Consider the following 27,644-nt stretch of genomic DNA (forward strand, 5'->3'; position numbering starts at 1 on the left):
TTCCCTCCTACAGCACAGCAGCTCTCCTTCCAGGTAGAATGTCCTTGGTTCCAGTAGAGTCCTCCATAGCAGTCCCAGGATTCAGCAGCATAGTGAAGAATAATCCACAGGCAAGAGAAAAGCTCTACCTCGTGCAAAAGTGTTTAAAGGGGAGATGAAGATTCCAGAAGGCAGGCAGCCCTGGTCAATCCTGGGGTGTCATATCACCTCTCTTTCCCTGTCCCAACCCTCCTGCTTAACATATTGGGACAATTCAGAATGGTGTCATCCAGGAGCCACTGATCACATCAGCTCCTGAGGTCTCAGCTACACCCCTTGCTGACATCACTGCTAGGTACTTGCATACTAGAATTTCAAAGAGAGACCCTTGGTGGGTTGGCTCCAGTTATTTGGGCACTCTCCTTCATTCAGTGGGCATGGGCAGGCCCATCCCTGGTGCAGTGTGACAGCTGACTGATTGATGCATATCTTTCCACCCCACCTCTTTCCTCTTCAGCACCTAGGAGAAGTACTTCTAATTGCTCCTTTTGTGTTGGGTGGCTTTTTAGGTCGTGTCTGGGCAGCACATGCGCTGCTCTGTGGCATGCTGTATTGGGAGTATGGAATAGAATCCCTGCCCACTCTCCGCCCATATTTGTCATTGGCTTGTGTCATTATCCTTCGTAAATGCTGGCTTCTGATTCGTTAATAGGCTTGTTAGTCCCTCCTTAGTACCGCCTTGTCTTCATTTGTAACCTCCCATGAGGACTAGTCCTTTTACTTCGTTGTAACACTGTACATCTTTTTTGGTCTGTAAACACTATTTTCTTTAATGAGTTTCTCCTACTGCAGGCACTTCATGCTTTCCTGCAACATTCCGTGCGCCATACGTGCTTTCACTTTCCGACCAGCCAGGACAATGAGATCTGCTTCTTTGAATAGGTCTCGCATTTACAAGAGTTACAGCTATTAGCATTGTGTAAATGACAATGCCTTTTATTTATGTGTTAATTAGCAAAACAGATAAATAAAAGGCATTTTCATTTAAAATGCCAATAGCTTAAACTCTCACAAATGTGACACCTGTTGCATTGCAAATGCTTGTCATACATGGCTCCTGGTGCACGCTGGTGGCGCAGGTGCACATTCTGATGTTCGTTTCTCCAATGGCTGGTTTTCCTACGCAGATACTGGTGCACGCTCGTATCTTAGGCTGCACAGCACACATTCTGGCACTAGTTCCCTTACTGCCTTTGTTCGTACATGGATCCTGGTGCATGCTGGTGGCTCACAGCACACATTCTGGTGCTGGCTTCCTATGTGGCAGGTTTTCTTACAGAGATTCTGGTGCACGCTCATGTTGCATGATGTACAGCACACTCTAATGCTGGTTTTCCACATGGCAGGGCAGGTTTTCCTACATGAATCCATTGTAAATGTCAATGCCTTTGATTTATGTTTTAAAAACCAACACGCAAATAAAAGGCATTGTCATTTACAATGCCAATAGCTTACACTCTTGCAAATGAGAGACCTATTGCATTGCAAATGCTTGTTTTCTGCTGCTCAAGAGAAATGTAATTAACTGGACACAGCAGGGTGGCAAAAGGCCTGGGCTTTGATCCTGAGCTGAGCCAGGAAGATATGGAAACTCTGAATGACCCATAAGCTGTCCATTTATCATTTTGGAAGTTAACTATCTGGTTTTCTCGCACAGGTTACACTCCAATTCCAGACGTCAATCTTCTCTGTAGGCCAAAGGGAAGTGATATTACATTCAAAGGCAGTTGCCTCCCTATGTGTATAATGGGGTGTCACTATAGTTAAAACAGTAAAGCACACTGACTTTCCCGAATAGTGTATACTACCCTTATGAGGCTTGTCCCAGGTGATTACCTAATTCTGTATAGTCCACATTGTGCCAGGCTACCTTTGCAATGTTACTGCGCTGCGCATGACAGTAGTCTCCCACGCGCAGTCTGCACATGTGTTCTTGTGTATCTAACCATGTGCCGCTAACCAGTGCTTAATTTGAGCCGGTGCTTTCCGGTGCTCAGCACCGGAACTTATTTCACGGGGATGGGGCTATGATTTCAGAACCTGCAGGTGGTGGTCTCAATATTAATTATTCCATTCCAAAATATAAAGAATTACAAACCTTGCATGGTGACTGGCTGGTATGTGTTCACAGGCAGGCGTAGTCCGGTACAAGCAGGCACGATTGTGTATCACCACGTTAGTGATGATGTCATCATGCCTGTCACAAATTCAAGAAGTCATCGTCAACGAATGGCTTGCGTTTGATTCCCTGAGTCTGCTGCACCCTGCTATTTCCTGAGCCTGAGCCTCCCATTGGCTAATTGCGGGTGGGGGCTGGCTCATGACGGATTTCAGGCAAGGAAGCTGCGAGAGCTCATTTGGAACTTGGGAGTGAGGTCGCGAGGAAGAATAAACTATAGTAAGTGTGCATTTTCAAATTGCTTCGTGACCAGAGTAGTATAGATGGCAGCCCTACGTTGCTGCTATCCTCAATGTGCTCAATGCGGCTGTAGCCCAGCACAACTTTTGTGCGCCATGGAGTCACCTGTTTGTGCGCTGCCCCCCCATGCTAATTGTGAGCACGTGTGAGTGCAGCAGGCGCCACAGCCATATGCACCGGCATTGGCAGCATTACGGCCGGGCACAATGCTTGTGCTGTAGCAGACAGGGTCACAGCAAGCTCAGTACTGGATGCCAATGCCATCGTCATCCCTGGACCTACTAATTGCAGGCAGCAATTGCAGTGACATAATCGGCACGTTCAAAACCCTCTGCCCCCTGGTTCTCTCCAATGCTACGTGAAGAAAAAGTAAATGTAAGAAGCTCGAACGTCGATGGCGACTAACTTATGACCCTTCTGCTAAGGTTATTTACAGAGCTGCTGTGAAAAAATTCCACACACTCAAAAAGGCCACTATGAAAGAATATTTTTCCAACAAAATTATTACTGCGGAAAATTCGGCCAAAACACTATATCAAATCATGAAGAACTTTACTAAACCGACAGCCCTTACTTGCCTTACAAAACCTAGTCAAGAACTCTGCGACGGCCTCTCTGACTTTTTTCACAATAAAATTATTGATATATTCTCTTCTTTTAATCCCACGGAGAGGGCAGGTGATGCCACACCTCCTCAGGATCCCATCCCCTCCAACGTAATATTGTTCCATGCCTTCAAAGCAATCCCTCATGACACAGCTTTATTAAAAATACAGCGGTGCAAATCAGGTTCACCTCTCGACCCGGTTCCCGCTCAGGTGTTTACGACCCTAGCCCCAGCTATTATCCAACCGTTAATTTCAATTTGGAATTCATCTCTCTCCTCTGGCCAGTTCCCTATAACATGGAAAACAGGCCATGTTGATCCCTATCTTAAAAAAGGCAGAAGCTGATTTGTCAGTCTATTCTAACTATCGACCCATATCACTTCTACCCAAACCAGCCACAATATTAGAAAAAGTCATGCAGGAACAGCTGGCCGACTATTTAGAGACCCAAAATCTCCTCCAAGACTCACAATCAGGTTTTAGATCTGGTTATAGTGCTGAGACAGCACTATTAGAGGTCACTGAAACAATTAGGGAAAGCGTGGACAGAGGCGAGGTAGCCATGTTGATACTCCTCGATCTGTCCGCAGCTTTCGACACCGTCTCGCACTCCATACTGTTGGACAGACTCTATAATATAGGGATACGAGACACGCCTTTGGCCTGGATTAAATCCTTTTTAACGGATAGAACGCAACAGGTGTGGTATCATCCCTATATGTCCAAAGACAAAAAAATCCTCAGCTGCGGAGTCCCTCAAGGGTCGGCTCTCAGACCCCTTTTTTTCAATGTTTACCTGTCACCATTGGCAAAGGTGGTGGAGGCCTCTGGAGTCAGAGTGGTCTCTTATGCTGATGATACACAACTTATTTTTTCTTTCAGAGACCACTCTGACACCGGACTCTCTAATTTTAAAAACTGCCTCTCTAACATTGTATCTTGGATGACCTCCAATACCCTGAAGCTACACACCGACAAAACCGAGGTGCTTTTTTTTAACCAAAAATCACCTTTACTTCCATCCTTATGGTGGCCGTCGGATTTAAACCCTCCCCCATCACCTGTTAAAACCGCCCGTAATTTGGGCTTTCAAATTGATAACGAGTTGTTGGGTAAGACTCAAATTCATAAGGTCACTTCTGCCTGCTTTGGCAAATTGCGCATGATTAAAAAGATATCCCCCTATTTGCCCACGGATTCTTTGAAGACTATCGTTCATGCTCTCATTACTTCTCACCTGGACTATTGTAATAGCCTATACGTGGGTGCACCAGCATATCTCCTCCACCGACTTCAGATGGTTCAAAACGCGGCGGCCAGGTTGATCTGTAATATCCCTTACCGCCATTCGATCTCCCCTCATCTGAAGAACCTTCACTGGCTTCCGATTTCCTCCCTCATTCAGTTTAAAGCCCTGGTCCTGACATTCAGGGCCTTGAATGGTAAGGGGCCAGGATATCTCAGACATAGGCTGAAGCGAGTTCATTCCTCTCGAGCACTTAAATCCAATCACCTCTGTCTCCTGCTTCCCCCCAGGTTCTACAGATCTAGGAAAGGTGGCAGAGCTTTTGCAGTGATTACTGCAAGGCTATGGAATGCCCTCCCACTTAACATCCGTATGATCGACTCAGAATCTCAGTTCAGATGTAAAATGAAGACATGGCTGTTTGCCAGCTATTAGCTTTTATGTTCTCTGCTGCTGCCGTCCTCAGCGCCGGGACACCCCCGTTGGGGGTAGCCGCGCGCTTAACAAATGTCATAATAATAATAATAATAATAATAACCTGCTGTGCTCGAGCAGCCGCCTTTTTCGCAATGCACTGATCAATGTGTGCAAAAAAGCATTTCATTTTGGAGTGCATTTCTGTTTTTTTGCACTCGTGTTGTGTCGGTTTAGGTAAGGAATTAAAATGCATGTCACTTTCCCCTTCTTTAGGAATGATAAAATAGCAGGGACATGTACAGGCTGGAGGCGGGGCGGAGAGCACTGGTAAAGATGAGAGAGAGTAAGAGCAAAGAGAGGAAAGAAACAAGGAGAAGAGAGGGATAAAACGCTGCAGTGTAGAAGAAAAGGAGGAGAGCAAATCATATACAGTGAGAAAGAGAAGGCAGACATGGTGCGCAGAAGAAAGCGATAGACAAGAGAAGGTAGATTGAAAGGATGTAGAGGACAGGACATGACAGAGAGAAAAAAAGAGCAGCAAAAGGATAAAACGTCGACACAGCTAATCACTGCTAGAAAAGTGAAAGTAAAGAGCCAAGATCGAGGGGAGAGAAAGCAGAGTATGGATAAAAAGGAAGAGGAAAAAGGGCATGGGTAGAATGCATAAGGAATAGAGGGCAAATCAGAAATACAGGGAACTAGGTAACACCTGGTGTGACAAAGATACTAGAAAATGATTAGAGAGGTGAGAGGATAGACTCTTAGAGCAAAGACCTATGGGACAAACATCAGAGCAAGGTTAGTAGATAGACTGAGGCAGTGCTAGTGTTGAAAGTGGGGCACACCAGAGGTAGAAGTGGGCTGTGGCCTCCTTGGAAACATTTTCGGCACCGGCACTTCTTTTTTTTTACAAATTAAGCACTGCCGCTAACCCTTGCTGCATCGCAGCAGCCTCATCTTAATAGGTGGACACTGGCGGCAAACACACGCAGTGTGTTTGCCATGTGACACTGTGGATGAGAAACCAGTAGTGAGACTCACCCAAAGTAAAAAGTCCAAAAACCAGGTGATCAGAAAAGCAAAATAATCTGGGCATACTGCAGGGGCAGAACCCAGTGCAACAGTTTTATTTCAAAAATCGAAAGTAGAGCAGTCAATGCCATGACTGTATGCTGCAGAAATTGCGAGGAGAGACATAAGCATGGGAAAAAGATGAGTGACAAGGGTGACTTCCATATTGGATAAGATGGCATTTATATTTAAATTGAGGCCTAGTTACCAATTAGCAATAAAATCCACATTTACAAATTATTGGAAATTTGTTTCAAAAGCAACAGTATTATATCAGTGTATATTTGTGTAATCGAGTGTAAAATACATTCTGCAGGTTAATAATAATGCACAAGAATGTAAATGCATAACAATCTTTATTTAACACTTTCAGATTCAGCTTTTTCCTCATCACCGCTTCCTGATGCCACATCTTGACATTCAATTTATGGATTGCTGGAAGCACTATGTGGGGGTGTGAATTCACACCTGCACAGAAGCACGGCCTTCTGGCTTCATCTTCCCCATGAAAACTCCAGAGTTAGCCTAGTTGTTGTCAGCTTGCTCTGTGTATCTTTTTACTTTGACAAAGCTTTGAGCAGACTTTGCCGTCGAATGTTCCCCATTAGAAAGGACTTTATCCATCAGCATCGTTAGACTATCGGGACAGCTGCTGACAGGCCAAGCACTCAATGTGTGCAAGGCATCAGTGTTTGAAACCGACCTAATTACTGTGCATTGAGCTGGGCGAGCGCGTGACGGATGAGAGCTCGCGACGGATGAGGGCGCGCCCACGCACAATTGATACATCGTCCAAGGGATTCCGCCGATGGCCATTTAAGACAAGAGCACGTCTGATCTCTCGTTTCCACTGTCTCTCATGGCCTCTCTTTTTCTACGTCTAACTTGCTAGCTTGTCATATTGTGTTGTTGCCATAATCTCTTTATACGATTCTTTAACTAAAACTGGCCATCTTTTTATCGCCGTCAGAATGATGAAAGAGAGAGACGTTTTCCAGGCCTTGAACCGATGACTTCCGGTGTGGGAATATTCTACAGCTGGAGCTTATGTCCTTTCTTTGCTTCTGTATATTGCCAAATTGTGTTCGTTTATCTCTTCCTTAGCTCCTCTATTCTCTCTTTGTCGTCTTCGCGCTCTTCTCTAGCTCTCCTCTCCTTACTAGTTTCTCCATCCCCTCTTCTTTTTCTGACGCACGAGTACGCACGCTCGCACTCATGCACGCACACATGCCACCGGCTATTGCACACGCGCAAATTAAAGGATAATTCTCGTCCAGAAGTTCAGCTCCTGAATCCGTGCAGTCCTTTTTAGGTCTCGCCTGAGCCAGCGCTTTCGCGCTGCTCTCGCGAGAGCATTTGTAAAAGGGGGATCTGGAAGTGCAAACTGGTGCTTTTCAGGCCTCTAAATACAGTGCATGTGCGCCGGGCGCGCGCACCATTTGGCAGCCTGAAAGCACTAGTTTGCACTTTCAAATCCCCCGTTTACAAAAGCTCATTTCGCGGCCGCTTTGATGAGAACATCAAAGCGGCCGCAAAGTGCTCACCATTTGCCACCCCCTCCCTTATCCCACTTCCCTCACAATGGCGACAGCTTGTTGTTTGTTGTGCTTGCGCGCATCTCATACACTGCTCTTTTGCGACCGCGTGCAGCGTACTCATTTGCAAGTATCTCCCACGGTCTCTCGTGTTGTGTTTATCGCAAACACCACACTTCTGAGTACCACCCACACACATCCATCTCGTACTGTACATCTAACCGCTCATCATCCGTATGCATTTCCCGCTCCACATCGGGCTTCTCGCGCGTGTACCTGTATCACACGCGCGCGCATCCTAGCATCTGGCACGCTGCAAGCTTTTCGCATTTGTAAGGTTCTCCCACACGCACCGTGCGTCTCACTTTGCACCTCACATACTTGGTTTCTTTTACACGCGCCTCATAACTTCGCACTGTGCGTCTCGCTTTGCACCTCACATACTTGGTTTCTTTTACACGCGCCTCATAACTTCGCTTCTCACGCTTGTGTGCATCTAAATGTACTTGGTTTGCAAGCATGTGAAAAAATCGCCTCGTGGCTTGTGTCGCTGCAAAGTTGAGGCAAAACCCAAACAACATGTTGTGGACAACAAACATTTCAGAATGGGCCAAAATGTCCTTGTGCATGACCAGTCGAGTTTGTGTGCCACAATAAAGGCAGCGGCGCGAGTAGCACTTATCTCGTTCCCATTTGAACTCTCGATAAGATTTGTTAAAGCACTCTAGCGCCTCGTCGGGAACATAAATCCTATATAGAGGCACTTTAGTACGATGTGTACTTTTGACTTAGTGAATGATTTCTCATCCACTCGAGGGTATTATGGGGTCTTAATCCGCGGCTCCCAGTTACGTTGTATCTATTTTATGGACACATATTGCTGGCAAACGATTCCTGCTGCAGTTAATCTAGTAGTTTTTCAGAAGTCTGATAGAATCTGGTCTGTGCTTCTTGCTCTCATTAGAAAGACAGAGAACTGGTCTGGAGGCCATCGGCGCCGCATTTCAACAAGCTTTCAACTCCAAGGCCCCCTTACAGATGTGAACTGCTTCGGTGCGCCTGACATCTGTGCATAATCTGAAGATCAAAGCTCCAGACCTCTTCCCACAGATCGAGCAGGCCCACAGATGGTCAATAAACATAAAACCCTAGAGAAATTTGGACTGCGGTCAAATAACTGCATTTATTGCCCTCATTTCAAGGTCTTAAATTAGCTGCTCCAATCCTCCCATTTAGGACTGTACAGATCTCCATATTGGCAGCTCATATATATATATACCAGCGCCTTATCGATAATTAGATGCCTAAAGTTCATTGAAAATTAATGCCGTTAAACCGATATTTACGAAGAAGCGATGGAAGACCATAAAATGAGTTATTTACAAGTGTAGCTGTCCGGTTACTTCAAACGAGGCAGAAGAAAATATCAATAACTCTGTGTACAGCTTGCGCGGCCTTGGAATATGAGTCACCGACTCCTAGATGGCACTAGTGGTAAACACGGAGCAGTGCAGGCATCCATCTAGTGCCTTGAGGTGGGCAGACGGCATCAGTGAACACTGGGTGCCCGACGAACATGATCGATTTTAAGCGACTGCGATTATAAATATATATATATTTTTAAAGTCACATCCAAGCAAGGCTTCATGGTACCAGAGAATTGCGGAGGAGACATTAATACATCAAATCGACTGTTCCCAGACAAAGAGAGCCTTACCTACGTAGGTTTTTGAGAGAATTACAAGAGACAGGGGGCGACAGAGAGCGAATGAAAAATGGAGTGACGTGTTCTATTTTGTGTGAAGAGAGAGATGGAAGAAACACAATCTATATTATGGACCCTGACAGCGAAACGCCACCTGCCACATTTCATAATGGCTTTAATGATACATGCCTTAAAAAATAATTGTTAGTGTTGTGTTTCTAGATCTCATAGCGCCAGTTAGTGCTGTTCTGCCGTTTCAAACCGCTCTAAATATCAGATGTGAATATTACACATTAATTGTACTCAATATACCCATCTTGAAAGGATGCGTGCCTGGCCAGAATTCATACTCTTGACCTCCAGATCACCACATTTGTCAGGGCGAGCGTTCAGATCACTGAGTCCGTAATTATTTTAGTCCAGAATAGCACAGTGTCTAGTAAAAAAGTTCCTAGATTTTCTCGAAATAAGGCCTGTAACACCAGCTTACAAGATTCTGCAGCACTGGGAGAGCAGAAGGTTCTCAATATATCCATCTCGGGCTTGGAAGGATTAACGGCCAAGAAGTCATCCAATCATATTTGAATTTAGGGCATGAAAGCTGCATACACATCCCCCTGTTGCCCGCTGTTAACTCACAGAATATATACAATTACTGGCATACAAGTCAACCTGAATATATATAGTCGCTGGAATTTTGCTAGTCACGCAGTTGTGTCATTTTCCGCATAATTATGGATAACCCATAATGTTCTGCTTACTTTGCAGGGTTCATAAACATTTTTCTAGCTCAAACAGTTGAAATGTCACTAAAAAGCACATTAATGTGGGCCCTCGCAGTGGGAGGCCCCTTCCAAAGGCTGACAAGTGACCTTTCAGTTCCCGACTGCTAAATTCAGTTGTTAAAACTGGTACTAATGAAAGGCAACTTTGAAATAGTAGATTTACTTCTTTCAAGAACCACAGAAAATTGCTTTCTGGGATGGGAAGTGGAACACTACCTATCTGCCCCCCATACATTGGTGGGGGTATGAAAACAACACCATGCCAAGTAGCAGCCATCTTTCCTAGGCCTTAAAAAGGCACTAATTAAAGCCATCACTTCCCAGTAAGACGAAGGTTGTGTTTGGCATATGTGGAGTGAACTTTCAAAATGTGTTTGTGTGAAAAGTAATGGGCTGGGCTCCTTTTTAAGATACAATTGAAGGGCATTCGCTCAAAGTTTCACTGTTTCTCATGATTTAACACTTGCGTTCCAAACAATCAAACGTAAATACGATTATCCAGTGGAAACGTGCTTTCACCCCTCATAAGCAAAGTGCAGGTGCGCACACAGAAAGGCGTGTCCCCATCCGCAACTGGACTCTAACTAGAGTTATTCATCCGGAAATACTTCTGCGTGGCCGGAAATCACTTGTTTTCAAGGTGGTGCAGGTTTCCAGACATCGAATTATTTAGCGCTTGAAGACCCTATCGGTGGAAGACGAGCACTATGGAAACACCACAGTAACATACGATAGCGTTTACCTTACTAGGAGTTTTGCTTAGTTGCCAGCAAGTGTAGTCTGACTGCTCGGCCCATTGGTGAGCTCACAGCTCCAAGTCAATGGACAGACAGCCTTTGTGCCCGCCAGGAACTTCGAGGGAGAGATATGAAACTTTCTAGGATTCTGCTATTTTTTGTCAGATACCTCTGGTTTATCACTACTGCCTTCCACTTAATTAACCCGGTAAACCAGGTGCTAAACACACAGATGCCTGACCACAAGGATATAGGATATGTCACCCAACCGAAGATTGACAGGAGACCTTATTTCCAAATTCAAGATTAATTACTCCCCATCCAGGAAACATGCCAGTGCAAACTCCTTACACACGCCTGCAAAGCCCTCCGACCTAGGACCTGCCTATCTCATCCATCCACTGAACTTCCACCAACCCACAAGACACCTGCGCTCCTCTTCACTCGCCCTTGCACATACCCCTGCATCCCTTCCAGCCCAGTGGCAACTCCTTCTACATCACTGCCAAGACCTGGAACGACCTTCCCTTCCAGATCCGTACAACACCCTCGTTGGCAGACTTCAGAGGGTGCTCAAGACCTGGCTCTTTGATGGAGACACAGCGCCCAGATACCCCTGGGGGTGACAGTGCAGCGCTCTACAAATGCTGTTTGATTAATCACTGGGAAATGGATAGCATTTGGGGAGACAAGAATGTGGTGTCACGCTAGGCTTTGGACTTTGGAGCTAGAAAATCAAGTTTCGAACCTCGGGTCGACTCCACATCCTGTGATTCTGGGCAAATCACTTAATCTACCCGTGCCTACCCCCAAAACAAGCATTTGCAATGCAATAGGTCTCGCATTTGTGAGAGTTTAAGCTATTGGCATTGTAAATAACAATGCATTTTATTTATGTGTTAAAAATCAACAAGTAAATAAAAGGCATTGTCATTTACAATGCCAATAGCTCAAACTCTAGTAAATGGGAGACCTATTGCATTGAAAATGCTTGTTATATGTTCTCACGTCTACACTTGCGCTGGATTCTCTAAGTGTCTGAAACAGAGCACAGCATGTCTGGCCCCTACAGCTGGCGACGAGGAGATCATGGTGAGCGCGCACAGGCAATATCCTAGTTCGCACTTTCAAATTTTTCGCCACAAACATCAGAAGGAAATTGTGTGTCACACTTAATAATAATAATAAATAATACTGATATTTGTAGAGCGCGAACAGCTACCTCACGAGGAGGTGTCCCGGCGCTATAGACCGCTGGGGAACCCGTCCTGGCTATCCCTGTGAGATGGTCCCTTTCTGGGTATCTCCAAGGTGAAACCAGGCATCCCCAGCGTCTGTGGGGGGCCGTTGTAGAGATGAGGCAAGTTTAATGCCCAGAGTTGCCGAGTGTGTTTCTGGTTAGAGTAGGTACCGAGGCGAGAATTATCGAATCCGTTTTGACCCTGGTCCATGACCCTGCCGCGTCGGGAATTGAACCCTGGTCCCTGGCCAATTCTCTGCTTACGGGTCTGCCGCCTCTAACCAGTGAGCCACACCTCTCTACACTTCAGGTCATACTGCTGGCTATCACAGAAGTACTGATAACACAGCCAAGACACAGAAGGTCAGGGCCTAGAAACACATCTCATGCTTCTCAGCACAACTCCCATCAATGAACTGAAAGCACACTTTACACTCTCTAGTCAGTCCTGACTAGAAACGACTTTATACCCATAGTTTGCCAAGAAGCTGTCGAGTCCTTACGCCTTTACACAAATGGCTACATGAGCTGATGAGGACTTGCTCAAATTCTGAGGAGTTCAGAGCACTATTTGTTAACTAAGTCACTTCAATCTCATCTCTGCTAGACAGACTTAGACAGTGCTTACCTTGCAAGAAGAATGAGCGCAGGTGCCCAAAGCTTTCTTTAGAATCACGCGGACGGCGCTATTACATGCAGGCGAGTCAAATCCATACTCTCCATGCACACCTTGTCTCTTTTATCCACAGTCAGACACAGTCTGCTCTTTTATCTCACTGTTGCATCTGGCTACTTTCTCCCTTTGTGAAAGATTTTCCGTCTTTCTATTCAACCTTCTTTCTCCTTTAAGTGTTGTCCCTTTCTTGCTCTCTGTAAATGTCTGAAGAGGTCCCCAAAAATGAGTGTGGGTGGACCGCCCCCCCAACCTCCAGATCAAATTAAGCACTACTCTTAGAACTGCCCGAAGATCCTTTAGACTAGTGATAGCTAAACACAAAAGATTAAAGCTACCGATCAGCTTCAGTAGCAAAACCAACTACTTCAGTGTCAGGAAACAGCTTAAGACCTGGCTGGTTTGAGCTCTGAGACCTGTTTGTCTCTAGCTTGCTGTTTGCATTAGGTGCTCTGGAACGACCATTGCAAGAACAGCCACTTATAAATCCGCGTTCAATAACATTCAACTGCTAAAACATCATTTATGTATGTTTATGGGACAAACAGCTCATCAAGAAATTTGTTGTAAAAGGTCAAGGGCTGCAATGCAAGCACATGGAAAACCGGTGATACCCAGCTGACAGGACTCCAGCATCCCTTGTTTCATGCCTCTTCATTTAAAATGTATGGGCCTGACTCACAGAGGCATACTTACACTTGTGTAAGTTTACAGTTTTTTTGGTATTCACGAACTACAACTTTATTTTTACTACTAATAATTTTACGACTGCAGAGACTCCTCCCATAAAAAGATTGGAGAATCCTAATTAAGGCCAAATTTACTTACATTAGACCTGGAATTTGCTGGCCTTTAATTAAGCAAAGAATAGCGCTTCGTTAGGTAAATATTTTCTAGTTCCTGCAATTGGTTTTCACTAGTATTTTGAGCAGAAATATATAAAAAGCATTGGCAAAGCCAATTGGTCTGGCCTTGGGAAACATTTATTTATGTATTATTTGCAAACATAAAAAAAATACAAAAGTATATGAGTGACCCAGCAGCCCCAGTACACTAACTGCATCCCTGAAGTGCTGTCCTTTTCAGGCATGTGTGCACATGTGACCTGGAAGAATGCCATCACTCATAGCGCATATATACAAAACACTGAGTGAGGATCAAGCAGCGATGGACAGTTAGTCTATCTGAAGGCTAGCACAGGCACAGAGAGGTACGTGCGGCAGTCATCAGACAGCTTTATTTAGGCCTGGAGGCGTCCTAGTCCTGACCTAAGAATCCTGACATGCCTCGGGGCCATTCATTTGTGATGTGCTGCAGCATCTCCTGTAAATGTAGCCAGGAGCATTTTAGGTGCTAAAAGGAATGTCTGCAATAAGTCTATCCACTAGCAATCGCTCAGTGTAGCATGCCAACCAATCATTCTTTTGCCCACCATGCTACCTCAGATTAGACCCAGCCATATGCAAATCATTCTTGAACCTGCTGCAATAGGTACAGTCCAGCCGGTTCTGCCAAGCCAGGTTTTCTCTGAGCCAGAACACAAGGAATAGAAGACCTGATTGAGGCTCTTCAGTCGAGTGTATCAGTCATGTAATGACCCTAAGTGGCCAAGGGTGTGCCCAGACATAGGTCCCTTGCTCACTGTGCAACACTGGAACCAAGCTGCACCCGACTGAAGAGCTGCAATCAGGGCACAACTGGTTTCCTACCTACAGCCTCACACAACTCTTAAGTTATTCATTGGTGGTGCCCTTGCTCATTTTGGAAACAGTGGTCCCTGAAACCAAACGATAGAGCAAAAAGTGAATATAGTCAAAATTGAAACTATATTTTAGCCAGTGTCCAGCCGGGCATGGCAACTTTAATAAGTAGAAATTCTTGATAGTGAACAGGGAAATGTAAGTAGAATTCGGTGGGACACAAGCCTGTATCCTCTGACTTACATACCGAGTAAACAGAAAATGACAAAACACATTCAGGCAATTACAGTGATGTTTCTGTGACAGATAATGAATAGCGAAACATCTGATATTCAGACTGCCACCTTCACACTATATTACATACAGCAATATTTATGGTGTAGGGTGGGCAACAGAGTCGACGGCGTTTCGATCCTTATGGGAAAGATACAGGATCATCATCAGGACTAAATTAGTTAAATTGCCCTTATTAGGAATGCCTGAGTAAACATTAGACATAAGGCAAACGTACAACCAACATAAATATGGAAAAAACAATAAAAATAATAAAGGGGAGGGAAGGGAAAAAATGGAAAATAATAATCAATCAGTTGGTGATTACAATAAAAACAATACATTTCGCATCAACCAGGTACTGCGTCAGATCAGGTGCTCATTCAGGTGTGCATTCTTATGTAAAAGTGACATCGCAAGTGGTTGTTTCATGGCGACTAATGTCTGTACAGAATTATGAAAGATAGACGATTGTAAAGGTTACGTTAGAGATTTATTAAATTAAAAAAGGCATTTAGGACAGCCGTGGTTCGATAGTCACTAGATGCGCGGTACGATGTGGACCCGTGAGGCGTACGAGGACGTTAAGTGAAGAGGGGTGGTGGGGAACGAAGGTGAAGAGGGGATAAGTGAATAGGGAATTACCTCATGTTGCCATGGAGGCAACGAAAAAGATGGCGAATCACGAAAAGGTACCGTTGAGATAAGGGTACGAGTTTACGGTAGGACAATGCCTGTGAAATAATAGAAAAACATAAGAAGGGCGAAGTGTGGAAGTGAATGCGTAGGGCGTGCTGTGAATGAAGGGCTTACCTACGGACAATTGTTCCGGGAGGAAGGACACGGATAGGTCTAATGAAGGAAAGTGAAAGCAATAAATATGGGTCCAAGTATGAGCAGCGGGACATCTGGATCGTGAGTGCGTGGTGGGAGGGCTTACCTCAGTCAACTTGCAGAAATGGGTTCCGTGGCCATGCAGTGTGAACGGACGATGCCGGATCAACTGTGGGGGCAGAAAGGTGAAACTGCCTAATGTAGGTGTTTCAGGTCATGTGAGAAGTCACATGGTGTGGCAGGTCATATGGGTGGTCACATGGTGTCATGTGACCAAGGAACAACGCCGTGCGAGTGAAGGCAATTGTTGGTAGAACCAAGGCGCCATGTTGGAAGGGTAATTAAATGACATGGCGCCTTGGTTCTACCAACAATTGCCTTCACTCGCACGGCGTTGTTCCTTGGTCACATGACACCATGTGACCACCCATATGACCTGCCACACCATGTGTCCTTCCTCCCGGAACAATTGTCCGTAGGTAAGCCCTTCATTCACAGCACGCCCTACGCATTCACTTCCACACTTCGCCCTTCTTATGTTTTTCTATTATTTCACAGGCATTGTCCTACCGTAAACTCGTACCCTTATCTCAACGGTACCTTTTCGTGATTCGCCATCTTTTTCGTTGCCTCCATGGCAACATGAGGTAATTCCCTATTCACTTATCCCCTCTTCACCTTCGTTCCCCACCACCCCTCTTCACTTAACGTCCTCGTACGCCTCACGGGTCCACATCGTACCGCGCATCTAGTGACTATCGAACCACGGCTGTCCTAAATGCCTTTTTTAATTTAATAAATCTCTAACGTAACCTTTACAATCGTCTATCTTTCATAATTCTGTACAGACATTAGTCGCCATGAAACAACCACTTGCGATGTCACTTTTACATAAGAATGCACACCTGAATGAGCACCTGATCTGACGCAGTACCTGGTTGATGCGAAATGTATTGTTTTTATTGTAATCACCAACTGATTGATTATTATTTTCCATTTTTTCCCTTCCCTCCCCTTTATTATTTTTATTGTTTTTTCCATATTTATGTTGGTTGTACGTTTGCCTTATGTCTAATGTTTACTCAGGCATTCCTAATAAGGGCAATTTAACTAATTTAGTCCTGATGATGATCCTGTATCTTTCCCATAAGGATCGAAACGCCGTCGACTCTGTTGCCCACCCTACACCATAAATATTGCTGTATGTAATATAGTGTGAAGGTGGCAGTCTGAATATCAGATGTTTCGCTATTCATTATCTGTCACAGAAACATCACTGTAATTGCCTGAATGTGTTTTGTCATTTTCTGTTTACTCGGTATGTAAGTCAGAGGATACAGGCTTGTGTCCCACCGAATTCTACTTACATTTCCCTGTTCACTATCAAGAATTTCTACTTATTAAAGTTGCCATGCCCGGCTGGACACTGGCTAAAATATAGTTTCAATTTTGACTATATTCACTTTTTGCTCTATCGTTTGGTTTCAGGGACCACTGTTTCCTGTAATACGTATCTACCCAAGGTCCCTGTCTATTTCCTTTGGGTGCCCTTGTTCCTCCTTTGATATACTTGCTCATTTTGGGGCACCACAGAAGCAAGACCAATATGCATATTAGCCTGTGTAGAGCATTATGGAGTGCTCCTTGGCAAACAGAAGCGAATAATTAAACAGCAAGCCTGCAGATGTTTTCTGGAGATATAGGGTGTATTTACTTTTTTTAAATTTACTACTCAAACCACTTACTCCCAAAAAAACCATAGCCCAAGCAGAATGCTTGAATTTTTAAATTCAAGTCTAACTGTGAATCTATCTATATTTTTGTAACCTTAATTTCTCCAAAACTACTGAACGGACTTAAACCATATCACAAATAGCACATTTTCTGGGTAAAGATCTAGCTTTCTGCCAAATTTGGATTATTTCCATTTGGCCCTTTTGCTGTAGCGCTGTTAATATTTATTATGGAAAGTGCATAGAGAAATTGCATTGTGGGACCCCCCCCCACCCCTTTCTCAGCCCCCGCTTGACAGATCACCCCGACACTTTCAGGAGCTGAGGTGGATGAACTTTTTTTCTGAAGGTTTAGTGAAGATGTGTTAAAATGGTGCAAACTTTATTAGCAAAATTGAAAACACTCTTGCTATGGAAATTCTGACTTACCTGCATATATATATATAAAGTTCCACAAATCACCCAAAGCGAGGCTCACTCCCAATCAGCTTGTTCCAGGTAGGGGAGAAATCAAGTATAACCTGCGCCAGCAGAGCCTGATGCGTTTTGAGCTACGCCCTTCCTCAAAGGCTTTCTGCTGCTGAATCACTGCCACCATAGAGACACCCGGTATTTCACCCTGTATTTATTCACAATCAAACTCAGGTGAGTAAAGTTATGACACAATGTATTCTGGGACCGGTAGTCTCAAATAATACCCCAGTGGGCTGGAAGGCAGTCAATTCCCAGTCCCAGAAAGCAATGGTGTACTAACTCACCTGAGTGTAATTGTGTTCTGCACTTTAAATAAAAGGAGATCACTGGGAAATCCGTATGGTGGATTTCACTGTGTAGCAGATAGCCTATGAGGAAGGGAGTATTTCCCGAAACGCGTCAGGTCTCTGCTGACGTCGAGTGTGCCTGTTCTTCCCTGATCCTATGGACGCCGAGAAGTGAGTGTGCCCTGCCCTTGGGTGAATGTGGAACGGAATAGAATCGGCTTGCCTAGCCGAGGGGCGCACCGCCGCAGACAACAGTGGCTCCGCTGCTGGACTGGGTTTTCAGCGGAGCTGAACTTTTGGCACATGAAAGTATTGGGGGAAGATATTGAAGACACGCCTGTGATTTGCACTATTTTATACAGAGACTGCCAGCAGCCCACATGGGTTTGATTGATTGGACTCCCAATCCCAGAAAGCAATGGTGTACTAACTCACCTGAGTGTAATTGTGTTCTGCACTTTAAATAAAAGGAGATCACTGGGAAATCCGTATGGTGGATTTCACTGTGTAGCAGATAGCCTATGAGGAAGGGAGTATTTCCCGAAACGCGTCAGGTCTCTGCTGACGTCGAGTGTGCCTGTTCTTCCCTGATCCTATGGACGCCGAGAAGTGAGTGTGCCCTGCCCTTGGGTGAATGTGGAACGGAATAGAATCGGCTTGCCTAGCCGAGGGGCGCACCGCCGCAGACAACAGTGGCTCCGCTGCTGGACTGGGTTTTCAGCGGAGCTGAACTTTTGGCACATGAAAGTATTGGGGGAAGATATTGAAGACACGCCTGTGATTTGCACTATTTTATACAGAGACTGCCAGCAGCCCACATGGGTTTGATTGATTGGACTCCCAATCCCAGAAAGCAATGGTGTACTAACTCACCTGAGTGTAATTGTGTTCTGCATTTTAAATAAAAGGAGATCACTGGGAAGTCCGTATGGTGGCTTTAACTGTGTAGCAGATAGCCTATGAGGAAGGGAGTATTTCCCGAAATGCGTCAGGTCTCTGCTGACGTCGAGTGTGCCTGTTCTTCCCTGACCCTATGGACACCGAGAAGTGAGTGTGCCCCGCTATTGGGTGAATGTGGAATGGAATAGATTCGGCTTGCCTAGCCGAGGGGCGCACCACCGCAGACAACAGCGGCTCTGCTGCTTTACTGTGTTTTCAGCGGAGCGGAACTTTTGGCACATGGAAGTATTGGGGGAAGATATTGAAGACACGCCCGTGATTTGCACTATTTTATACAGAGACTGCCAGCAGCCCACATGGGTTTGATTGATTGGACTCCCAGTCCCAGAAAGCAATGGTGTACTAACTCACCTGAGTGTAATTGTGTTCTGCATTTTAAATAAAAGGAGATCACTGGGAAGTCCGTGTGGTGGCTTTAACTGTGTAACAGATAGCCTATGAGGAAGGGAGTATTTCCCGAAATGCGTCAGGTCTCTGCTGAGGTCGAGTGTGCCTGTTCTTCCCTGACCCTATGGACGCCGAGAAGTGAGTGTGCCCCGCCATTGGGTGAATGTGAAACGGAATAGAATCGGCTTGCCTAGCTGAGGGGCACACCGCCGCAGACAACAGTGGCTCCGCTGCTGGACTGTGTTTTCAGTGGAGCAGAACTTTTGGCACATGGAAGTATTGGGGGAAGATATTGAAGACACGCCCGTGATTTGCACTATTTTATACAGAGACTGCCAGCAGCCCACATGGGTTTGATTGATTGGACTCCCAGTCCCAGAAAGCAATGGTGTACTAACTCACCTGAGTGTAATTGTGTTCTGCATTTTAAATAAAAGGAGATCACTGGGAAGTCCGTGTGGTGGCTTTAACTGTGTAACAGATAGCCTATGAGGAAGGGAGTATTTCCCGAAATGCGTCAGGTCTCTGCTGACGTCGAGTGTGCCTGTTCTTCCCTGACCCTATGGACGCCGAGAAGTGAGTGTGCCCCGCCATTGGGTGAATGTGGAACGGAATAGAATCGGCTTGCCTAGCTGAGGGGCACACCGCCGCAGACAACAGTGGCTCCGCTGCTGGACTGTGTTTTCAGTGGAGCAGAACTTTTGGCACATGGAAGTATTGGGGGAAGATATTGAAGACACGCCCGTGATTTGCACTATTTTATACAGAGACTGCCAGCAGTCCACATGGGTTTGATTGATTGGACTTCCAGTCCCAGAAAGCAATGGTGTACTAACTCACCTGAGTGTAATTGTGTTCTGCATTTTAAATAAAAGAAGATCACTGGGAAGTCCGTATGGTGGCTTTCACTGTGTAGCAGATAGCCTATGAGGAAGGGAGTATTTCCCGAAACGCGTCAGGTCTCTGCTGACGTCGAGTGTGCCTGTTCTTCCCTGACCCTACGGACGCCGAGAAGTGAGTGTGCCCCGCCCTTAGGTGAATGTGGAATGGAAAAAAAAAAAAAATATATATATATATATATATATATATATATATATATATATTCCAGAGAAAAAGATGCAGCACCCCAGGAGTTTGCTAGTTTGCTATTCCTAGCCCTTTAATTACACCACCAACACCAGCGCGTTTTCGACCAGAAAGTCTTGATCACGGTTAGGTGAGTCCTTCCTTCATTTTGCTATTTATTCAGACACGGCCACTTAGCGGATAATGGAGCACTGTGGTATATGTAATTTTAAGCAGTATGTGAGTCAAAAACAAAAAACAGTAAACTTTTACTTCAAAGCATGAATACGCTCACTTTTACAATTATCAATGGTCAAGAGAAAGAGGAAGGATATGAAGTCAAATGAATTATAAAAACAACTAATATTGAAGCAGAACCACTTTTAAAGACACTATGTATGATAAAGTATAATGGAATGGTGTAGAATACATCCAGAAGGTTCTTGCGTGTCATTACAGTTACATTTATTTATAGGCACTTAGCCTATGATTGGTTTTTATATGAGATGTCACACTACTAACACACAGATACAGAAGAATAACAAAAACAAATCGTTTTTTACATTGGGCACTGAGCCTGAAATCCAGTGGCATGCTCAAATTAATAAGATAATGCATTAAGCACTAATAATCAAAGGTTGATCACATTGTGACACAATGTGTACATAATGTTTGACACAGTTATAATCATCAATTTGTAAATTAATTTAATTAATAATAAGATTGTTAATAACTTTCTCTTGACCATTTAGAAGTGTAAAATTGAGCGTATTCATGCGTATGATCTTTTAAAAAAAGTTTCATACAGGTTTTTTAAATGGCACCAAATTTATTAGTAAAACAAAAAACGCTTTTCCTATTGAAACTCTAATATAACTATAACTATACAGTGCTAGCTTTGTGTAATATAATAGTGAACTTATCCGACATATGTTTAACCCAGGAAGAAGAAAAAGCTTTGTCCCTTAGCCTAACTTATTGTTCCCCACAACCTCCAACTATGGTCAAACCCGAATCGACTTTTTCAAATTTACACTGAAATTGAAACTTCAAAAATAGTTTTTTAACAAGGAACTGACCAGCACACAACAAACGCCTTGCTCTGCCAGAGGAACTAGTGATCACCTTGTATCAAATTTAGAACTATTGCAGGAGCTTGAACAATTTGAGAGGGAATGTTCTGGCGAAAGCACAATGGCACCAGCATTAGATTTGGCTGATGCACAGGTTTGGACATTTATGGCAGTATCCCCACTCCATTCAAGCAGTATCCCCACTCCATTCAAGCCTATGTCCATATTTATCCCTATGTTACCGAAATATTTAATAGATATCTTTTTTGATCTAGTGATTCAAGTTATGAAGGACTTGTTCAAACACGCTTATCATACGGAAGGTCCTGCCGCCTCCGATCAAACCACAAAAATATAACCAACTAATGGACAAACTAAAGAACAGACAAGATGTGGTAACACGACAGTCAGACAAAGGGGGAAACATAGTGTTATGGCCCTTTTTAATGTACAAAGCTGGAGAACTATGACAACTTAATGACGTTAATTGCTACTGTAACATTTCACTTTCCAGTGTGAATGATGTGAGAGTGGCTTATACAAATGAACTTTCCAGGTGGCAGTGTTGGGACTGATTTCTGAAGATGAATATCAATTTTTGATGGTTGGTTCCCCAGTCAATTCGACACTATATCTCATACCTAAGGTGCACAAAAACATCCATAATTCCCCAGGCAGGACAATTATATCGGCAATAGGAGGTTTGTTTGGACACACATCCAGATTTGAGTATTTCTTTCTGCAGGAGCATGTCCAAAACGTACCCTCCCATATACAGGATACGGGCGATTTTTTAAGCAGAATTTACGATATTAGTTGGGAAGACACTTTTGTCCTCATTATAGTGGATGTAAAATCTCTTTAAACAAGAATTACCGATGATGATGGGCTAAGGGCATTGACACATTTTCTGGGGATCAGACCCATCTCTCTGTATCAGCACACATGCCTGCTAGTGGACATGATGCATCAGTGCTTACCCGATAATTTTCTCCAATTTGGCAAGGAGGTTTATAGGCAGCTCAGGGGCACTGCCCTGGGCACCTGCTTTGCGCCAAGCTATGCTAATTTGCATATGGGCTGTGGGAGGAGTCCGTGCTCGCACAGGAGTTTACTACTGAGTAGTCTGAAAATGTGGTCCTCTGGACCCGATTCATTGATGATCTTTTTATCCTATGGAGAGGGACTCTGGCCTCAGCTAGGGTGTTCACATAAATTGAATGACAATATTTTCAACTTGAGATTCACCACCATTATTAGTACAGAAGAGGTCCATTCTTTGGACCTGGTAGTTTTTGTAAAAGATGGCAAGATCCAAACTAAAACATTTAGAAAGCTCACTGCAGGAAATTTGATACTTCATGCGCGTAGTTTCCATCCAAAGAAATTGAAATGCAGTATACCCTATGCAGAGAATCTTTGCATGAAAAGGTAATTGTAGCAATCTGAATCTTCTAGGAAAAGTACAAGAAGAGGTTAAGGATAGGTTTCGGGCCCCAGGTTATAGTTCTGAGGTAGTAGAGAATGCCAAAATCAAAGCTAATCTCAAGGGATGGGAAATGTTGTTATTCTCCAGAAAGGACAAAACTCAATCTGCAGCACATGAGCTTAGGATGATCACAGGGTTCAACATGCAACATCAAAAAGTGCAAAAGATTCTCACACTACATTGGAATCTGGTCATAAGTGATTCCACTAGTGGACCTACATTTCCTAGCAAACCTCTGCTCACTTTCCGCCACGCTAAATCCATGCGGCAAGAATTGGTGATGAGCAGTCCAGAGATGGTGATTCCTGAGCCTTGTCTCAAGGGAAGCCCAGGGTTTCAGCACTACATGTAGTCACCGTGCTAACATGAAGAAACACATTTCATGTTTGACCAACACCATATTACAGATTTGTAAAACATTTAACTGAAAAAGTGAACTTGTGAGATGGGTCCCCGGGGTGAAAAACAGCCCGGGGATGGGGACACGTGCCTTCCTCTCCCACAAAATGTCCTGTGTGGGGTCCCCGCAGCCGAAATCGGTGCAGGGAGGGGGAATGCATGCCCCACTCCCAGGTTGCCTGCCTTTAGGAGGTCACCAACAGTGCCTGGCCGCAGGTCATGCGCTGCGGCCAGCCCCCCTCGACACATGGCCTTGGTTGGATTAAACTATCGTAATTAAAATTACTTTACGTTAAAGAAACCCTAGAAATTCCCTGATAAAAACAATGGTTACAGTGATGATATAGTTAGGAAAAAGTACTAAAAAGTCGTAAATAGTCACTGAAAAACCAAAGGTTACAAGGACGTTATAGGTAGGTTCAGATTTTATACACTCAAAAGCATAGAGATTCAGAAGTTATAGTTAGAGTTATCTGCACTGCTAATACATCCACATTTTACATCACTCATGACATCTTCTATGACATCATTGATAATATCACAGCAACATTTTCTGTAATATTATTGAAGAGAAAGCTTTGCATGGTGGCGGTGCGGGTTATAGTTACCTTAGGAGACGAGTTATATTTACTTGAAATAACTCTAACTATAAATGCTTAACTTCTATGTTTTTGTCTGTGTAAAATCTGAAGTAAGTGTGTGGGTCTGTAAGTGGGTATATGTGTTTTTTAGGTCTCACCTGGCGAAAGCAGCGCATGCGCTGCTCTCGCTATTGCGAGTACCTTTTGGTATCGATTCTGCCGAGGGCTGTCATGCACGCGTCTGCATGGACAAACATGGCTGCTCTTGCCATTTGTCCATAGCAAGCAGCATGCGCATGTCCGTACGGACTGTGGGCAGTCCGACGCCATCTTGCGAAGCTTTCGTTGTCATAGCAACGAAAATGTCGCTTCGCGTTTGTAGCTTGCTGCGTATGGGTGTACAAAATGTGCACCCGCGCGCATGGCGGCGTGCTTATTTCTCTTACTCAAGTGCACAAAGCTGTTAAACAGCCTACCTTTGTATGTTAAGCAAATAGTGTCATCCGTGTACTGAGAGCTTCTGCCCTTTTATTTACAATATACGTCGCTTTTGTAAAGCGTTTTAGGAATCCCTAACAGGCGCAGGTGGAGAAAAGAGCAATGTGGTGGTTCTTAACGTCGCTCACACCGTCTGACACAGGACTGCATTCCCTGACAACAGTAGTAATCTCACTAACATATTTACTAAATGAAGCATATATTTTTCTCACCCTTGTTCATAGATTCTGTGCTGCCACACGAACAGTCAATATTGAGCTTCACAATAAATATTTTGCATCAGCGCCCCCTGTCGACGGATGGCAGCCCTTGTGCTATTCCGAACTGCCAGGTAAAAGACCCTTAACTCGAAAAGCATGCAGTAAAAGACATTGTCCTATAGTAATGGACACCGCAGTGCTCGGGTTTGGCGCTGAGCCCCCACCCCCTTCTATTGATCAGAAACAGAAGTGTGGGTCCAGGTCTTCCCTCCCCTCCCCGTCGGCTCTGCAACTCTTCCAATACAATCCTCTTTCCTTCCATGGAGTCTGTCTCAGGGGGAAAAGTGTGGGAAGTACGAATTTCTGCCTGTTTTTTTTTTCCTTTGCTTTTTTCTGAGCTTCCCAGTGTGCTAGTTCAACGGAGCCCTCCTGCTAGCTGGGAGGTTTTGGATAAGAAACAATAAGGGTTTTCAGACTTTGCTTATGCATGCTCGCTGCAGCTCCCCGGCCCTGGAGTTCACAGGAGTCACTGTGTGGGGGTGATGATGCGAGGGCAGGGAGCTTGAGCCCAGGGCTCCAGGCGACCAGTTGTTCCACGGCTCAGTTGGAAATAACAACCGGGCCTGCTGAGAACATTCATGGAGGGACACAGAAGTGTGTCTGTGGAAGGAGAGATGTCTGAGAGAAGGTGGCGCCCGATCGCTGACACAGATCACCGTCCGGGCCCTCAGAGATGTTATGAACTTGTGTTTGGGGGCTCGTCGGCTGCCCTCGTTGGACGGTGAGCATGGTGAGCAGGGGCCTGCACATCTGACCGCTTGCGGGCAGCCAGAAAGTGGTCGCAGGCCGAGGGGCATGCAGGAGAGGTGCCCGCTATGGGCATGGAGGCACCCGGGATCCTGCGGCTGACAGTGGTGCTCTGTGGGCTCGGCCTGCTTCTCCCTTCCGTGGATCTGATCTGTCCGGAGCCGTGCAACTGCCAACAGCACCAGCATATCTTGTGCACCAACCGGGGGCTTCGAACCGCGCCAAAGGCCAGCAGCCTGCCCAGCCCTGAGAACACCCTCACCTACAGCCTGGGGGGCAACTTCATCAGCAACATCAGCGCCTTCGACCTGCCCTGCTTCAGCCGCCTGCAGAGGCTCGACCTGCAGTACAACCGGATCTGTCATATCCACCCCAAGGCTTTCCAAAAGCTAGGCTGCCTGGAGGAGCTCTACCTGGGCAACAACCTGCTGTCGGGCCTGGTCCCTGGAACCTTGGCGCCCCTGCATAAGCTGTGGGTGCTGAACCTGAACGGCAACGAGCTGTGAGCGCTGGGCAAGGGCTGCTTCGGGAGCTTGGGGAGCGTGGTGAAACTGAGGCTGGACGGCAATGCACTGCAGGGCCTGCAGGAGGTGCTCTTCTTGCCACTCAGGAACCTACTGTACCTGCACTTCAAGAACAACCGCCTTTGCAGCCTGGTCAGGGACACTTTCTCGGGCCTGGGTCGACTGCGGCTACTTAACCTCTCAGGCAACCTGCAGGGGGCGCTGCGGCACCCAACCACCTTTCGCCCTCTGAGAGCCATAAGCACCCTGGTTCTCTCTGCCAACCAGCTACAGCACCTCGGGAGCCGGGTGTTTGCAGCTCTGGGGCGGCTCGCCCGCCTGGTGCTCAGCGACAATCGCCTGCCAATGCTGGAGGACGATGCCTTTGAGGGTCTGGGGACCCTGCGAGAGCTGAGGCTGGACGGCAACCTCCTGACCCACCTTCCCGGGGCGCTCCTGGGGCTGCTGCCCAGCCTGGAGGTGCTGGATTTGAGCTGCAACCTGCTGTACAGCATACACCCGGCGGCCTTTAGTGGGCTGCCTGCACTGGGGAAACTGAGGCTGCAGGGCAACTTGCTAACTGCCCTCCCTGGCCAGGCCTTTGCTTCTGACCCTGCTCTCCACCGCTTGAACTTGGATGGCAACCGCTGGACCTGTGACATGATTATGAAAAGAAATCCATAATTATGTAGAATGTAATTAATATTTAAACTGCTGGGTGCTAAGGACATGTTGAACACGCAATCAGCACCAGCGCTTGGGTATTGGGGAAGTGTCCAGCACGCTCTAGCATCCACCCACAGGGGAAGCACTGGCACTCCCCCTGCCGGTCTCCCCCACATGCCCCCAACAGGGATGGCAGCTGCCACCCCCTTCGCCTTCCCGATGACGACATTAGCGCGCATATAGAGCACGAACGTCATCAGAAGGAGCCAGGTGTTGCTGGAAGCCATTTGCTTCTGGCGCATAGTGGGTCCAGGACCATATTCAGGTTTTTACACGTCATAACAGTGACTATCACCCAATAGCTAGTTTTCACTGCGGCAAGCATAGATGCCCTGTGCAACAAGCATTGGCATAGCCAATAGGTCTCGCCTTTGGAACCTTATAAGTGTTTAGTTATCCAGCACAATATTCTTGGTGCAACAACATCAACTGTTGCATGGCTAAACACTTACAAGGTCCCAAAGGCGAGGCTTATTGGCTATGGCAATGCTTGTTTTAAATTAGGGTCTGGGTCTGCGGAGCCACCCGAATCCGCCCAAATCCATGAGGGTAGATCCACCGATTCTACCGCGCTCCAAAACAAAAGGTTTTTGAGCAATTTTTTGCCCATGAGGGGTCCCTCACAAACCCCTCTATTAGTCGCATGGGGTCAGGGTACCTCTAACCTGACCCCTTCTATCACTTTTTACATTTTATTTTCCCCACTGGGAACTGATTCCTGAAGAACAAAATGGTTGCTGCAACTTTCTTCTGAGGTTGCAGCCAGCCAAATACGATATTGCACGGATCCTCAAATCTGCGCGGATCCGCAGAGGATGCACAGCGGATCTGTTTCTCTAGATATACATACTTTTTTTACCTTAATAACTCCAAAACTGCTGAAGAGATTTACACCAAATTGCAAAAAGCACCTTCTGTGACAGGATCAAATTTTCTGCCAAATTTGGTGTAATTCCATTCAGCGGTTCGGACTATAGTTGTGTCTAAAATCCCCATGGAAAATTGCATGGAGAAAACGTGTTTTGGGACCCCCCCTTTTTCTCACCCCTGCTTGATGGGTCACCCCGAAACTTTCAAGACAGCAGCTGAAGTGACTTGCAAACTAGTTCTGACAAATTTGTGAAGATTCCTCAAATGGCGGCAAAGTGATTAGCAAAGCAAAAAAATGCTTTTCCAATGG

The 27,644-nt window shown here is 45.5% G+C and overlaps 1 protein-coding gene and 1 pseudogene across 1 annotated transcript in view; both read left to right on the top strand.

Moving 5' to 3' along the window:
* The window catches only part of LOC146809966 (bMERB domain-containing protein 1-like), a 329,341-nt gene that overhangs the window by 229,688 nt on the left and 72,009 nt on the right, over positions 1–27,644 (top strand). The gene's annotated exons all lie outside the window — the stretch shown is intronic.
* Positions 25,310–26,422, top strand: LOC146809967 (uncharacterized; annotated as a pseudogene).

This window comes from Triturus cristatus, chromosome 7 (genome assembly GCF_964204655.1).
Source record: "Triturus cristatus chromosome 7, aTriCri1.1, whole genome shotgun sequence".
Lineage (NCBI taxonomy): Eukaryota > Metazoa > Chordata > Amphibia > Caudata > Salamandridae > Triturus > Triturus cristatus.